The sequence below is a fragment of the Dermacentor andersoni genome, chromosome 10 (genome assembly GCF_023375885.2).
Source record: "Dermacentor andersoni chromosome 10, qqDerAnde1_hic_scaffold, whole genome shotgun sequence".
Taxonomy (NCBI): Eukaryota; Metazoa; Arthropoda; class Arachnida; order Ixodida; family Ixodidae; genus Dermacentor; species Dermacentor andersoni.
The window spans coordinates 137,731,822-137,749,357 of NC_092823.1; the positions used below are offsets into that span (position 1 = coordinate 137,731,822).

General features: G+C 46.5%; 1 long non-coding RNA gene across 1 annotated transcript in view; it reads right to left on the bottom strand.

The window, feature by feature from the left end:
• The window catches only part of LOC126545192 (uncharacterized), a 63,318-nt gene that overhangs the window by 14,623 nt on the left and 31,159 nt on the right, over positions 1 to 17,536 (bottom strand). The window contains exon 2 of the long non-coding RNA XR_008615165.2: positions 14,171 to 14,288. This is a non-coding gene — a long non-coding RNA (uncharacterized lncRNA). The remainder of the gene's footprint in view (positions 1 to 14,170; positions 14,289 to 17,536) is intronic.

Genomic DNA, 17,536 nt, shown 5'->3' on the forward strand with positions numbered 1-17,536 from the left:
CACGTGACTAGCTTTGATTTTGTCATTGCTGATTTTCACGTCCCCATCCACACGTGCGACATCTGAAATTGACCAATGGAACTTATTTCGTTCAAGTCAATAATGTTCCGAAGGGCGTCTCTGAAGTCTTGGGCTCTGTACGGTCGACCACTCAAGTCAGCATGCAGGAAAATGGAGTCCACAACCAGCTTACCGGTAGGAAGACGAGGTAGCATAACACGGTAGTCATTGCTGCTGGCTGAAGCCTGAGCAGCACCTCGGCCAGGGGCCGATAAATCCTTTGGAGCGGAGAACATGAAAAAAGCGACCGTTCGGAACGCCGTCTACTTGGTTGACAGATGTTAGATACGGGACCTTTTCCAGAGCCTCCTTCGAGTTCACCAGACCACATCGAATCGCGTCACAGCTAATTAAGGAGCGCAGAAGCACATCTACCCCGTTCCCGAGGCGGGGCACGTGCAAACGAGTTGGCGTCCCCCACCTCGTGTGCCGCAGGTGGAGCTATTCACTGCTTGACTCTTCCCGAAAGTGAAGCGAGAGCCGGGCACTGTTCCAGGTAACGTGGGTCCCGAGGAAAGACGGCTGTAATGCACCGTGAAGCCCTGACAGCGTCGCCCCCTTCCGCTTATTGTGACGGTGCTTGCAAGTCAGCAAGGCAATACCGCAGAGAGAAGTAAGCACTCGGACAATTGGGGCCCAAGGAGCGACCCTCTCCGCCGGGTGTGACACAATCGCACGGGCGCCTACCATTGGCCGAAAATGACGACACCTGAGCGGGCTCGCCGATTGGCCGAAAATGGCGTCACCTGAGCGGGCTCGCCGATTGGCCGAACGTGACGTGACTTCGAGACACCGAAGGGCTTCAAAGCCAGAGACCAGGAGCAGCAAGGGAGCATTCCTGCATTGATCTCTTTCGACCTTCTTGCCACAGGCCGCAGCGTCCGAGTTGCTGCCGGCCCGTAATGACTTTTATGACTTAATTTCTTGGTCGTCTCACTGTAAATAATGTAAATAAACCTCCAGTTTTCATCCCAAAGTCCTCCTCAACTCTCCCAACTGGTTGCCAGCGGTGGGATCCCCTCCAAATGCAACAACTGGCGGCAGCGCTATGGATCAACCTTCATCGAGAGAAATCCTGAGGAACCCGGAACAGCGAAAAAGAGCCTTCGTCCAAAAAGGAGTCCCGAGGAACTTGGAACAGCGAAGAAGAGATAGCCTTCGTCCAAAGTAGTCCTGAGGAACTGGGAGTAGCGAAGAAGAGCGAGCCTTCGACCCAGGGAGTCGTGAGGAACCGGGAACAGCGGACCAATGAACCAGATGGCAGGGTGCTGCAGCCGTAAGTGAGCGCGTTTTTATTTTTTTTTCTTCTGATTCGCCAGACTTCAAATGTTGAGTTTATTTTGATAGTTCTAGGAATCGGGAATTTGTTGCATATTGTGTGTTTGCACAAATTAATTAAGAAAAACAGTTCTAACCACCAGTTGGGGCAGCTGCCATGGATCTTAGGAGGTTGACGAGGTTAGACTTGTTGGTGTGTGACGATTTGGGAGTTGAGGCGGACGAACAGATGAAAACTCCAGCTATTATAAAGGCGATTCAAGATAGTGGCAATGATGATGAAAGCATTAAGATTGCTTGGGAGGTGATACAAGAACCACGGGAGCGTGAGCGTCGTGAACGGAAGCGTGAGAGTCATGAACGTAAGCAAAAGTACGAGAAAGAGAAGGCGGCATCGGAAAAAGAGATACAATATTGTCAGCAGTTAAAGGAACAAAGACAACGCCTGTCTGAAAATTCTGTAGGCAGTACAGAGCAATAGAATGAGGAAGTATCTAGCAGATTTTCGCCAAAAGCCGACGAGAAGAGTAGTGCCTGTGAGATTGGCTGCACATTCATAGGTGAAGGGAAAAGGCTAGCTGCTAACGATGCCTTAGTGGCAAGAAAGGCCGTTAAAGGCCGCAGTGAGAGCGACGAGGTGCTATGCCAACAGAGCACTGTAGAGACAGCTAGGCCAGCTGTGAATGAATTGGCACAATCACCGCGCGTGTGCGTCGCAGGTAACGTTAACGGGGTAGTTAGCGAAGTGCAGAATACCGCCTACGCGACAGACGCGAGCACCCATGTCGAGTCAGATCTGCGTGCCGAAGTGAAGTGCCAGCTGGACGAAGCAGTTGAGGGCAGCTCTCAGGATTGCGAGCTGCGTAGCTCACGAGAGAACAGCTGCATTGTTCAGGGATCGGTGCGGCTCTCTGCCAGTCTAGGTAGCCAAAAGAGTTGTGATTTAGCTAGGAATCACTCAGACTGTGCGGGTAAGAGACCGATCCGGGCCGACGAGATGTGTAACGGCCAGCACGAGGCGCGAGATGACGGCATGAAAGAGAGTTCGAGGAAAAAACGCCGCAGAAAGAAGCGCGCTAAAGATCGGAATGCGGTGACTAAGGTAGCGCAGCCAAAGACGGCAAAAGACGCAAAAAGCCAGGGCGCGAGGAAAAGAAAGATGCGGTTGTCGTTGACGATGGTGACGCATCAAACACGTTCGAGCCATCGGTCAGAGAGAGACCGAGAAGCATGTTCGGCACGGACGCGGAAAAAGGGCACGGGGCAGTTAAATTCCTCGTCGTTCCGTCGTTCTTTTCCAAGCTCAGCGTGCAGGGCGAGGAAGCGCAAGGTGGCAAGACGAAACCAGGTGGTAGGGAATCGCCATGCGGTCACTCGAGTTTGTGAGAAAAGAGGGGCGCCAGGACGCAAATTGGTGGGAGACTGTAACGTCTTGGAGGAGCTGATAGTGAATCAGCCCTTTTGTTGCTCCTGGGTAGCCAGAATAGCTTTTGAACCGCGACCACCTCGAGTACGGCTCAAAAGTATGAGTCAGCCGTAAACATTTGAAACGGGAAGCCAAGAGAACTTCCGTAGAAGGAAAACGTGTTGTTTTGTTTTATTTTTGAACATTTCCAAATTTTCGCGATTTTAGACTAGAGTTTCTTTCAGTATGTATGGTATGAGCTTTTTTTATGTTTTGTTTGAGAAGCTCGAGATTTGAAAGACGCGTTTTTTTTGTAAACACGTAGTATCGCGAGGTGTTCATTAATAAGTATAGAGGCTTTCTTTTTTTGTGTGTGTGAATAACCTGAGTGCGAAGGTTATCGTTGAGAGGCCTATCGTAACGCGCGTGTGTATTAGTTAACCTTCTTTTTTTCATGTGGGGTTTTTATTTTCTAAGTTTAAGCGCGTAGGTTTTCAGTAAGTGCATGACTTGCACTGAGAAGTGCTCTTAGCTCCATTAGCGCGTGTCCTGTGCGGACGGAAAGAAGCAGATTTTTGACTGGGTTGCTCGTGTGTGTTGAGGGCAGCCGTATTCTGACTTCTCTAGTACGCGTGCGTAGAGCTAGTTATTAGAAAACACATTTGTTCAAAGGTTCCTCTGTGTTGCGTAAGTTACGCAAGTTTGGTTGTTCGTTTAAGGAACGTGTCTTGTAGGGACTAAAGGAACAAATGTGAGTAAGCGTGATGAAATGCTTACGTACGACGTAAGTACACGTTCGGAATAGGGACCACAAAGCTAGCGCGTTTGTGATTACGAACCTGTTAAGATGGCCAGACTGTTCAGCGGCAACAATACGTGAGATAAGTACGCCACTGCGCTAGGGTAAGAACAGGCTGTTCGCGAAATTAGGCCACTTAAGTATGTTCGGCTGTTTTCATTATTTGTTTGCAACGACAACGACCCTTTGTTTTGCTACAACAATACCATTCTGGTCTTGTCGGCATTCGGGGAGAAATGGATAGCGGTTTGGAAAGGTGGTTGGAACTGCTTTGTCCAAATTGGGGAAATAAAAGATCAGGGTATATTTTGACTCAGTAATAGCCTGGCGAGTCAGGGGTGAAGAGCCTGCGCTTACGCGTGGTGCAGCGCTGTGTTGTTTTGTCTGTTTGACGTACGTTCTCCAGGGCCCAGGATCCCGAAGTTCGTCAAACGAGGCTCGACAGCAGTACCCTGCAGGTTCTTTCAGCGTTCCTCATGGCCAGCGAATTGATTTCACCGGCCATTCCGAACTTCCGGGGCGAGGACGAGCTCATAGATAGGGACCTTTTCCTGAGCCTCCTTCGAGTTCACCAGACCACATCGAATCGCGTCACAGCTAATTAAGGAACGCAGAAGCACATCTACCCCGTTCCCGAGGCGCGGCACGTGCAAACGAGTTGGCGACACCCACCTCGTGTGCCGCAGGTGGAGCTATTCACTGCTTGACTCTTCCCGAAAGTGAAGCGAGAGCCTGGCACTGTTCCAGGTAACGTGGGTCCCGAGGAAAGACGGCTGTAATGCACCCTGAAGCCCTGACAGCGTCGTCCCCTTCCGCTTATTGTGACGGTGTTTGCAAATCAGCAAGGCAATACCGCAGAGAGAAGTAAGCACTCGGACAATTGGGGCCCAAGGAGCGACCCTCTCCGCCGGGTGTGACACAATCGCACGGGCGCCTACCATTGGCCGAAAATGACGACACCTGAGCGGGCTCGCCGATTGGCCGAAAATGGCGTCACCTGAGCGGGCTCGCCGACTGGCCGAACGTGACGTGACTTCGAGACACCGAAGGGCTTAAAAGCCAGAGACCGGGAGCAGCAAGGGAGCATTACTTCATTGATCTCTTTCGAGCTTCTTGCCACGGGCCGCAGGGTCCGAGTTGCTGCCGGCCCGTAATGACTTTTATGACTGTTAATTTCTTGGTCGTCTCACTGTAAATAATGTAAATAAACCTCCAGTTTTCATCCCAAACTCCTCCTCAACTCTTACACAGGACAGTATATTTAGACTAGGTTAAGCATGGGAACGCAAGTGCTGCAATATAAAAGCTACTTGGCATTTTGTTCAAGCTATGCAATGAGAGTGTAACGTTGAGTGTACTTGCAACCATAAGCGACTGCGACAAGAAATCAGGCCTTGTATTCTTAGGGTAATTTAAACTGAGGCACTACGCGATGTATACGTGTAGCGAGCTCAAACGGGGCACCGAAGACGACAGAGAAGGCCAATTTCTCTGTTGCTTAGCGTGTCCCGTTTGAGCTACACATCGTTTCAGTTCGCAACCTCCTTGGAACGGAAGGAACTTAGGTACTATTTACCAATAAAAGCTAGCCGTCTATCAATGAGTTGCGCGTTTAATGTGTATCGCTCATTTAATTTTGCGCGCACGAAGAGCCTGGCTCTTCGCATTCCGGCTTTTAAGTGTCACGCAATTTTCTCACGAAGAGGCAAGGTGCTGTTTTGCATGTAGTTCAATTGACAGTGCACGAACTTCGAACTATATATTCACGATTTATAGACAATACCGTTTTCGCCGCATACTCCATGACACGGACGAAAACAGCGAACTGCATGGGGAGTAAGTGTTGTCGTTCGTCCTCCCATTGCTCTCTTTCCGACCAGGGACCAAACACTTACCCTCCGAAATTTGCACGCGGCACGCACATTCAAGCAGTTAGTCCTTTGAAGGACGAAAGCACCCTTTTTAGGACTAACGCCCCAGTTACTCCCGTTTTTCTCGGTATTTTTCTAAAAGTGTACGGTCAACATTAGCATGAACGTCATGAAGAAATCGTGCAAACTGGATCTCGCAAGAACGGCCCCTGCGGAACCCATGCTGTGAAGGATGAAAGAAGTTTTTAGCGTCTAGAAAGTTCATAATATGAGAGTAGATTACATGATCCATGATCTGCAGGGAACACTTGTCAATGAGATGGGGCGGTAATTTAGGGGAGAATTCTTGTTGCCCGATTTGCAGACTGGAGTAACCTTCCCCATCTTCCACTCGTCTGGCATGGTGCCTGTGGAAAGCGACTGCGAAAATATTAAATAGAGAAACTCTGCAGAAATGTGTTTCGTGTTTTTTAGTAGTTCGAAGTTAATGTCATCGATGCCAGGTAATGAAGACAACCTAATATTTTCTATCACAGATGAGAGCCCACGTACTGTGAATGTGATGGCTGACATGTTGCATTGTATATTTGTGGTTGGCGGGGGAGGAAGTGTGTCCATTTCATTAGTGAAGACTGAAGAAAACGCTATGTTGAACATATTCGCGCAGGTTAAATCTGTCACCGATTCTCCCAGCTCGTTAGTCAGATTATTAATACGCGCTTCTTTGGGGTTTATCCCCTGCCAGAATTTTCTTGGATTAGTAAGTAAAATGTTTGGCAGGTCATAGTGAAAAAAGGTTCGCTTGGCATCGAGAATTCCGATTAAGTCGCAGCTTGAGCAGCGTAATATTTCTCCCACGCCACTGAGCTTGCCTTAACTTTAGCGTGGCGATATACATTCCTGCTAAATGAAAGCGCCTTATGTTTTCTTTTAATTGAATTGGTTTGTTTACCACATAATTACACTGATGTAAGTGGTGGAGATGGCAGGATAAAAGTTGCAGAACGGCAGCTTGACTGGTCCTACCTCCCCGTGTACAACCGGCAGCATCTTGGCACCATATTCGTAGTACATGCTTGTGGCAAGACTATATATATATATATATATATAGTGCACGCGGGCACCAGTGATTACACTGGAACATTCGTCCTCCGGGTTTCTTCAAAGTTCAGCACGCAGGACCCGACGCAACATATGCAGGAAAGAATCGACTTACCTATAGGAAGTAAGACGTGTTTACTTAAGAGGAAGCTTTAGCTCGGGCCCAACTCCGACGCCGCCTATTCAAATACATGTAAAACGCAAAAACGTTTTTATGAGATAACCCCTGGACCGATTTTGATGAAATTTGTTGCATTTGAAAGAGAAAGTTAAATTCTAGTGACTGTTGGAAGCGGAATTTCGATTTATGGCTTGAATTTTCTTAAATCGATTTTCAAATATTTGACCGTCTTAAAAAAATGGAAGCACGTAGTTTACAAATTCATAGCTCTGCATCAAGAACTGATATCGCGGTTCTGTAAACGGCATCCATTAGATCATTCAAAGCGGACAAATGCAATATGTCATTTTACATCTTACGTGAATTTGTTACGTTGGTTACAACGGTTTTGCAAAAGTTTTGCAATTTTTTTTATATTCACGTGTAACATATCAATTTTGTCCGCTTTAGATGTACTATTAGATGCAATTCACAGAATTGTATTATCATTTTTAGTGGTTGAGTTACAGAGCTGTAAACTTGATAGTTTCGTTTTTTGAAAATGTTCAATGTTTGGCAATTTTTAATAAAAAATTCACAACCTAACTCAGAAATTCGAAACCAACAGTCACTAGATTTTAAGTTTGTCTTTTAAATGCAACAAACCTCGTCAAATTTGATGCAGCGGTTGCCGAGAAAAACGAATTCTCCTTTTACATGTATTAAGATAGGAGCACTCGAGCTAAAGATTCCTCTTAACGTTTTCGGCTGGTGGACTTCGTCAGAGTACTCTGACGAAGGTTGGTATATATATATATCTATATATATATATATATATATATATATATATATATATATATATATATATATATATATATAGAGAGAGAGAGAGAGAGAGAGAGAGAGAGAGAGAGAGAGAGAGTGAGCACAAGCAGAAATGACAACTTTGAAACGGTCAAGGAATACTTTTCATGCGACACACAAGAAAGTTAACGTTCACAGAAATTTTTGCAGTAATGTGTTCTAGTAACTGCACATCTAGCACCTGATTTGTGCATGGGCAATGTCCATGCTACCTTCCGAGTGCTAGAAAAGGTACTAGACTTTAGGGAACTATTCAAGATGTTTGTGAGAACAGGGAACAAGTATGCTTCCATACGTCTTAACCCTTTCAGATGCCACTTTAGCCCGTTGATTGAAAAGTTGCTTTCACCAGATCTCTGGCATCTTCAGGATCGCAGATAGTGTACAGCTGCAGAAAATATTAAGAATTTTCAATTGTTTAGCGATTTTTGTCAAGTTTACAAAATCTCAACTCCATGCGAAAACTCACTACAGGAACACAAGATATGAGAACATGTACTATTTCGTGTTTTGAAAAGCTTGAAAAGCACTTATCCAGCCACTTGAAAATTATGCCTGGTGCATGATGTTGTAAAAGAACAATGAAAGAAGTGAACCCGCTACATACAACATACTGACACAGAGTAAGAACACCCAGCCGTCTACCTTCCCACTCATTTTGCTAAAACATTCTGCATGTTATTCGAAATTGCCCCCCCCCCCCCCCCTAGCACAGTTCCAATAATAAATGTTTCAAGATGTATGAAACACATTTTAAATACCATTACTTTCATCAGTGCTTTTGCTATTGATGCACTCTCCTGCTGTGCACAATTGTGTAGACAGCGTCTCAAAGGGTTAAGCTCTGCGCAAGCAATACCATCAACATCACAAGAAAGGGAAGGCTTAAGGCACTTCATGCACTTGAAAACAAGGTTTTCATTGACTGATAGCGTACACACTGTGCCAGACTGAGAATGAAGCTTACTTGAAGCATATTTCACACCATATAGCTAACAGAAATGTTCTGCAAAGGCATCAGTAGTGTTCAAGACAACACCACTATTTTCATGAAGAAAACGTAAATCTTTGGCACTCTTTTTAGAAGAGTGAGAGCGCACAAAGCTCCAGAAATATTTTGAATTATGTGTCACGCTGGCTTCAACACAATCAATGTGGTCGTAGTGATGATTCTAATAATAATAGTAATAATAATAATAATAGTCTTAGTGGTAATTTGGCACTCTAGACTAAAAAAAGGCTGATGCCTGTATGTTAGAGCGTCTGATAATCAGCCATCTAGAGCAGGAATTTGCAGGTTGCAGAAGACACCTGCTTCCCCTCCACGTGCACACACACGCACACACGCACATACATACACACACACACACACACTTGCTCAATAACACAGCATGGCACACACGCACATATTCAGCGGGTGCACGACACACAGGAGTGCCAATTGAGTCTGGTTCCAAGGAAGGAGAATCCAAATGGCCATGGGGGGTGAAAAGAAAGCTCTGTATGCCAGATATAATCATGGAGTTGTGGTGTCGGGCACTGAGGCACGATGAGGGCTCGGGCTGTGCTGACCACTTGTTCAGACGAACTGAAGAAAGATTAGTGCTGTTCAGAGAGCCGTCAAGCACCCTGCCGTATAGACTAGTGCAATGTTGCGCTGGTATTGCAGGGTGTATTACTTGAGGGGTTTGAGGCAATCCTCGTAGGCTGGCATGAGCTTGCGACAGCCGAAAAGACGAGAGTAGAGGGTGCGTGTTGTCCGGCGTTGAACAAGCTTAAGTTTGTTAGCATCGCGAGTTTGGTACGGGAACTATACTGATGGGCAGTACTCAAGTTGTGACATAATGACAGAAGCGTAGAGTGCTCGGAAAACCTTACGTCATCAAGGAAGGGAGACACGGGACACAAACCCAAGAATGGGCCGATGCTTAGATACAGTGCTGGTGACATATGCGGAAATGTTGAGAAAAGAGCTAAATGTTACACACAGAATGTGAAGGGCCCGAACCGTCTTTATAGAGGTGCCTTCAAGGAAGTAGGTTGGGCGTGCAGCAGTTTTGCTGTCGCTGATACGCATGGCAGCACTTCTTGCAGTGCTACTCCAAAGTTTGTTATTGTAGGCCCAGTCATTCACCTTTACGGAATGTACTTATTGCAAGCACATATGCTGTGCATCGGCATATTGCTGTTGTGGAAGTCTTAACTTGTTAATCAAACACATTCTCCACAGATGCATTAGTAACTTGGTTTGAGTAGATCTTTGTCCTGACTACAATTTATAGTATCGCATCAAGAAACATTTTAGTAGAAGCTGAAGGGATTCCAGCAGTTTAAGCATACCGACTGCACTCACACAATGCACTCACACCATCTATACTTTCCATAAACAAAAAGTGAGATAAAAATCAATTAGTTTCATTGACTCAGTACTTGCTGCGTCTGAAGCAGGCATCGAATCAATCATGGTATACGCTGCTACATGCATAGGTCTTGCATGATGCAGGTCCCGCTGTGCACTGCACACAGGGCACACGTTGCAAGCAGATTTCTTTTTGCAGTGCTCAAGTATAAAGACCCTGACTCAAACATGACTGCGTTGTCACGTATGCTTCAGTGCGTCAGTGTTCTTGGTTGCTACACAAGCGATTTATCTCCAACTAGCCCAAAAGGCGGATGCACTTGAAAGAAGTGAGTGAAGGAGCACAGTGAACTTGTACTGAACTGGATTCACATGCCGAATAGAAGAGCGCAGTGTCAGCTGAAACGGGCGGCACGGCTGATAATGTAAATACTTCCCATAGTTCGGCTACTAGTGCCTTTCGCTTTCAGAAGTTATCTTTGCGACTGGAAACAGCGCAGAGCTTGCCCGTTAAACTTGAGTCACCCGACATCACACGAAACACGCCGCGGTTGACCACCCCAAGTTCCACACGGTCCGTTCACCACATCACACATCACACGACGTCAGGAGTGCCATATTTTAAATCACTGCGGCACCAAACGGACCTGAAAAATTCATTTCCTTCGACATAGTTTCTCAGCTGGGTTGGTTCATTCGCCAGTTACGATCTCCATGGACGCGCTAGGTCTACGCCTAACGTAAACAACATCGGCGATAGGTGAGTGCTGATTGTCCAGACTTCGGAGCTCGTAAACATGTCTCCATTCGTTTTGAGCACAAGAAAATACACATACAACAAGCACAGACGTTGCGCCAATCGTGATTCGGTTGGCTGTTTTAGCAGACGATCGTACCGAGCCCGGCGGAACCCAGTGGGGCAGGTTGGATTAGTCGGCGTCGTTCGAAGTCGCTTCGGATCCACGCCGCGCTGCCACAACCCACGGTCGTCGGTCGTGTCGTTGTCGGCCTACTATTACAACACTGTCTTTCAGGAACACTGTCGCACGCGCCGTGCGTCCAAAGAACTCGGACGATCGTTGGTGCCGGCGCCTTCGAATGGGCGGCCATCATAGGCATAGCAACCGGAGGATTCGCAGCCTCCGATTGGTTGACGTTTGCGACACGTCGCAGCCTCTCATTGGTGCACGCCGGCGCAGCGTCGCCTCGCGTCGGTAAACTTCCAGAATCGGCAGTAGACGTAATCGCTGCGCGTCCTCACGCTTCGCCGTGTTTCCGACTGACGCTTTTCATGCTTCGGCGCGTGCCAGTGGTTGGGGCATAAGAGAAAGAAGATCAAAATTCTAACTTTTAACGCGACAGCGTTAAGGAGCTTGTGTCGCAGAAAAGACGGTGTCGTCGGCGACGGTGTCAGCGTCAGCCGTGAGCGATAAATCCCAGAAGGCACTTCATAAATAAGAAAACATCTTGCAAGATGGGCTGGTGGGAATCGAACCAGGGTCTCCGGTGTGTGAGACGGAGACGCTACCACTCAGCCACGGCTTCGATCGTTCAAAGCCGGACAAAATCGCCTCTAGCGAATGCGGTGTTGCCTCAGAAACGTGCCGTAGAAAGTTATACTGCGGTGTAAATCGGTAATTATGGCCATGCAAATTACAGAAGTCGCAGTTTCGCGAGTAGCGAAGTACGTTTCCGCTACACTTCTTGTGCGCTCTGCGCACACGCAGAGCCATCTTGCGACAAACACAGAAGACCCTCTCCTCGCAATGTACGGCACTGCCCCGACACGTGGCGCGCCACTCGCCCCATGATCGCGTCCGCCTTCATGGCGCGTCGCGGCCCGGCTGTTCGTGCCGATCGCGACGTTTGGCTCGCGTAGATCATTTGAGTAGGCGGTGCGAACGGGGTGCGATAACGCTGTCGCGTTCCACTCTTGAAGGCGAAGCTTAAGCGTCCTCCAATATTTGACTCCTAGTTTGATGTCCATGTAAATAGTTTCCATTCTATGGCTTGCCTATTCTATCTTAATAAACCGTTAACCCCTTTACAATCAGTGTCACTCACTTGCCTACTGTAATCTGACTTCGCGACATCCACAGCATCTTCAAGTTTCCCTCACTGACATCGAGGCGAACATCAACTATCTGCATGTGTAGATGCAAGGTATGCCTCTTGGACACACAGTACCTTAGGGTTAAACTTATGTAGGAATTCTTTCCCGATCATCAAGGTTGCTCAGAAGAGATCGACATCCCAGTTTAAAATTTCAGTACCCATGCTAAGAAAGAAGTTTGTGAAACATATAACAAGAAATGGGGAATATTTCAAAAAGAAACCATGAGAAACCTATTTCACTCAGCTATAGATTATTTTATTGCGAAGCAATACTACTTTAGGTCGCACTTCAGCCCGTTCCGTGGCGAGGCGGTGGTAGGCACCATTGACCTTTAGCGTGACCTCGCTGCGTGACGTCACACCACGTGACCTAGAGTGACGTCACACCAGCTGTGTAAAAACGGGGCCCCATCTCACGCCGTCGCGAGGCGAGGTGGTAGCCACCAACGGCGGCCTAACTCCCGCTCCTCTCACCAGGGGCTCTACGGTCGGTGTGACGTCACACCAGCTGTGTAAAAACGGGGCCCCATCTCACGCCGTCGCGAGGCGAGGCGGTAGCCACCAACAGCGGCCTAACTCCCGCTCCTCTCAGGCATTACTGAGTATATTTACTCAATTACTACCAGCTGATCCGAGAATAACACACTATTCCTTCGCAATTATGAGGCTTAACCAAGCTAAGCCACGGCCGTATTTTAAATGCGTAAGCATTTTCATGTTTACCCAACCCGAAAACCGTCCGTCCTTCCGTCCATCCATACCGTAAGACGATCGCTTTCAATATAAAGCCTGCAACTGCAAGATACTTTACCTTCGTGCTGCTTGTCGCTTCAACGTGAACAAATCGGCGAGAACACAGTGCTCACGAAGCTCTCAGAACACGTCGCACCTTTTGGCAGATCGCTTTCAAGTTATGGGACCACGCGTTTCCCTCCAACACGAAGCGGCGAAAGCACAGCGCGCGGAGATATCAGCAGTCGACATTGTCTGTCCGCATGTCAGATCGCTTTCAAGATGCGGTGCGCGCGGCCGTGCCAGAGTACGTTTGATCGGTCCGTGCCGCCACCGGCTTACGTTTTATCACGGTTTGTAATGGTTCGACACGGATAAGGTGCTAAAGAGCGATAGCTGCTTATGATGACCTGAACGTCATCAGCGCACCTGCTGCAAAGTACTGCAGGTGCACTTGTATTACTTTCCTGGCGTTATCAATGCACCTTGTGCCACCGTTCGCACGAGTTCATATCGCCACATCGCTGTCGTTTGTACTGACCGATCAAGTTACATAACACGGATAATGACACCGGGCTGCGTGGAAATGAGAAAGGGGCACAATGCTTACGCATACTTAGACAACTACCAGAGGAGTTCCTGCATGAATTTTTTCTTTATCAAATGTCGCTGCTTGAGCGTGCTATCATTGTGTGCCCCGTTTGATGTACTTCTTTGTAACCACTGCGTTTTCTGGCAGCGTTAGAAGTCATTTATCCTGCTTGGGAATATTATTTTATATGTTTTCGTTGGATGTATTGTTTTTCTAACCAGTGTACTTCGTCTGGTGCCGGCAGGTGTGTTTCTTTTTTTGAAACTGATGAAACAAAGTGATGCATTTGACATATTTTATTGTGGTAAGTATAAACCCCATGCAAGCGATCGCGCACGTGACAGCGACAAGTGATGCGATGGAGATGGCTGTCGCGTTCGCTCGTCGCCTGCAAGCCGTACCACATGCGATCGACGATTGTCAGCGACGTCTCCCCGGTGTTGCCGGTATGAGGGCAGCAACATACGCGCCAAAACTATCGTGACAGTGTGCTTTATTACTTTAAGTTGGTGTATTTAACTGTAAACAGCAGCTTAAGATATTTCTGAGGGTTTGCAGTAGGTGTTTTTTCTTGCAGGTATAAAATTCAAGTTTGCTCATTCCGTGCGACAATCGGTAGTATTTGAGTGACGTACATTCAGTTCCGGCTTCGCACTATTGGCTAGTTGCTCATAGCACTTCCTGGCGACAAGCGACGAATTCTAGATTTCTTGAACCAAGCGATCGAGCGACAAGACCGAGCGATCTGTTCAAGCGACGGCCCGTTTTGTCGCTCGAAGCCGTCGCTCGTCGACGTCGCGTATAAAATCGCTCTCATGGGGTTTAGCATTTAGATTGGTAATCATTCTGTAAATGCTTGTGTTAATGTGCTCATTTGTTCATGAGTGTACTTACTCTGGTAATTCTTTCAAATGCAATGATCTTGTTGTTGCTTCTGCCATGTACCATGCCTCTTGCGTATTTTTCAAGCTGCTGATTGCAGCTTTTAGCCCAGGAGTCCATCCATAAGTTTCTGGAAAACAAAATTTGACTTGTTATGAGGTAACGAGGCCCGAACGCAACTTCTTACCAGCATTATGCCAGTTCTTGTAATTTTTGTCAGCGTGGCTTATGCCCCTGGTGACATGACCCAACCACCTTCCTTGCCTCTCCCTCCATGGGGAATCCCATAACCACCACCCACTGCCACGCCACATGGGCACCGGCATCGAGTGCCGACGATATTGTGCGATAGTTCGCCACGAGAAAGCAATTGTCAACAGCAACACAAAGTGCACCTATACACAAACGCCTCGATTCAAAATGGCGGAATGGTCATTGATAGTGCGGAGAGACCAACGGCATCGTCTGCAAGAGGCGGGTTTCGGCACAACTATTACGTCAAACTCTTGCCTTTGCTTCGATTTGTTGACAAATTCGACTTCGCCCCGCCATCTGCTAGCCACCTGGTTTGCTCAGATGGGAGAGCGGCTGCCACTGTAGGGCGGTGGTTCCGGGTTAGAATCCCGTACCAAGACAAGTTTTTCTGCAACTGCGATGCTTTTCCTTCGAGGAACCCGTGTGGGTTTCTTTTGTAGCAATGGCGACGATTGGGTGAATGTCTCATTTTCCCTTAATAAATTACCTCTCTCCACCTTGCGGGTTTCCATACAACTATTACGTCATTTTTCTAGGTACTTGTAAATCAGTTTATGTATCTAAATTTCGAAATATTTTGTGTGGTTGATGCGCTGAGTACCTAAAATAGCCCTTAGTTTCAAATAAATGCTTCTCGAAGCACTGTGCGCTTCCTGTCGGCTGTCGGCTGTGTCGGTTTCTGCCTTCAATATTTGCTCTGTTATATCTCTGTCAGTAAGACGAACCAATTCGCTTAGCTTTAGTTATTATTGCTACGAACAGATGTTCTCATTGTCCACACTTGATGCGAGAAAGCAAACGCTGAATTAACAATGAAAGTGGCGAGGACCATCGGCGCATGTCGAATCTAATCGCGTGGCTCAAACCATATCCGTGCATGTACATGTAAGGCTGCACATGGCAGAGCAATCGTCGCTTCTGTTGTACGTTTGAGATTGAACAGCACTATTGCCAACACAAATACAATCGAATTAGACAGGCGCGTTTGTTACCATAATGGCAACAGCGCTTAATAAGTTTCGGTTAGAGTAAGCATGCCTTGTTCACGGCAGAAGCTTACGCCAGTAGTCGCATAACCACAGGTAATAGCGGCCACCTGCGGCAAGTAAAATAATGTGCCACCCGTAGCGGTTTGCACAATCTGGGACATACCATGTTAATGTCGACACCGACGCGTTCTCACTGTTGCCCCTGGTGATGCTTTTCCTGGCTTCTACAACGATAGTGCACCGGTCTCTTTAATATTTGAAGCTGTATTCACAAGAAAAATGACGTGAAAAGAGGGGGTTATCAAAGGTAATTTTTCTTGTCTAGACTCCGCTACTTTGACACATAACTGAACATTCAAATAGCTATAGCTCCACTCTATATTGTGCTTCGTGCAAGATGGAAAAAAAGTTGTAAGAGATGTTTACGCGCGGGTATTGACACTTTATTTGACGTACCGAGTCTCCAGAAGGATGGCTGCCCAATGTCCCTGAAAACGCCGTGTATCTGCCGCCAGTGCTTTCCACAGTCTACATTAGCTCCTCCCTTTGCCTGTCTCAGTAGCCAACCCTCACTTGTCAGTGCAAGTTGATTTGCCAGCTGAAGGGCAGCGTAAATACTGTGCTAAGGCCGCCGCCTTGTCGCATTTATTAAAAGCAGATATTAGCATACGAGCTCCTACCTAAATGCATGAATACGAATATTTTTTTTGGTTGTCCGCAGCAACCATTTAAAAAAGTTTTATTTTCCTTTAAAATGAAAATTCCAGATTTATCGACTGTTGTATGCGTTTAATTATTAAGCCATCATTCTTTCGGAAAATATTTGCATAGTAAAAAGAACAATAATCAGGTTTACAACTTTCTCAAGCTATTAGTAAATGAAGAGAAGAAACACGTAAGCGAAGTTATTTGTTCTTTCAATTCGAGTGTATTCATGATACGTTGAAAGTGGAGTGGTGCTGGTTAACGCTACCTGTGTTATATTTTCCGCACGTACTACATAATACCCAGGAATGTGGGCTCCCTGGAACTCATTCGTTGGGCAACGCACAATTCTGTGAGTAGAACTTTTGGCAGCTGATGATAATAAAGTTAGCATAATTTTTGTAGGTGTTATGACAACTTCAAGTAAGCTACACATATCCATCACATTTGTTCGCGTTTGACGTTCTAAGAGCTGCAGTTTACAAAAGTGCAATATATGTATTTAAACTTGTTTTTCATAAATTCAAGGAAATACATCTGAAGCTCTAAAGCAAAATTTCGTTTGCTACAACCAACGTAATTTCCCCTTATTTCTTGTACGCAACAAATATAATTTGAATTGATTTATCTGTTGTCTAAAGAGATAATTTGTGCGTTTCACATGCATATCAACAAAAAGATATCGCAGTTTAGCCATAAGGGTGAAGGAATAAATGCTACTGCAACATGTTAGAAAATTACACAAAGTGTAAGACTCGTAGCTATAGTACCCGCCGTGGTTGCTCAGTGGCTATGGTGTTGGGCTGCTGAGCACGAGGTCGCGGGATCGAATCCCGGCCACGGCGGCCGCATTTCGATGGGGGCGAAATGCGAAAACACCCGTGTACTTAGATTTAGGTGCACGTTAAAGAACCCCAGGTGGTCGAAATTTCCGGAGTCCTCCACTACGGCGTGCCTCATAATCAGAAAGTGGTTTTGGCACGTAAAACCCCATAATTTAATTTTTTCTTTTTCGTAGCTATAGTGGCGGTATGAATGGAAGTAAACGTAAGCTAAGTAAGGACGAGCTGTCGTGCTAGGGGTCTTTTGTTTGAATCATGCTATCGAATTTCATTTATGTTTATTAATCAACGTCAACGTCTTCCTTAGGTACTTTTCCGTATCTGGTATGTTTCAAACCTCTTTCCTGGGTCGATCTCGGAGGTTCTGTATAGTCGCACCAATAAAATTACATCGTTTTCAGGCTTGCGCTCTGCGATTGTTTCGTAACTTTAATATTTGAATCTGAGAAGATTTAACTTAAAATACATGCGCTATCGGTGTTTTGTTTCATGATATTTGTTTGCGCGATGCCATTCTCAAAGTTCTCAGAAATTATGTTGTCAATAATGTAAGACTCGGTACGGGCAGCTACAGGCATAGAATGGAG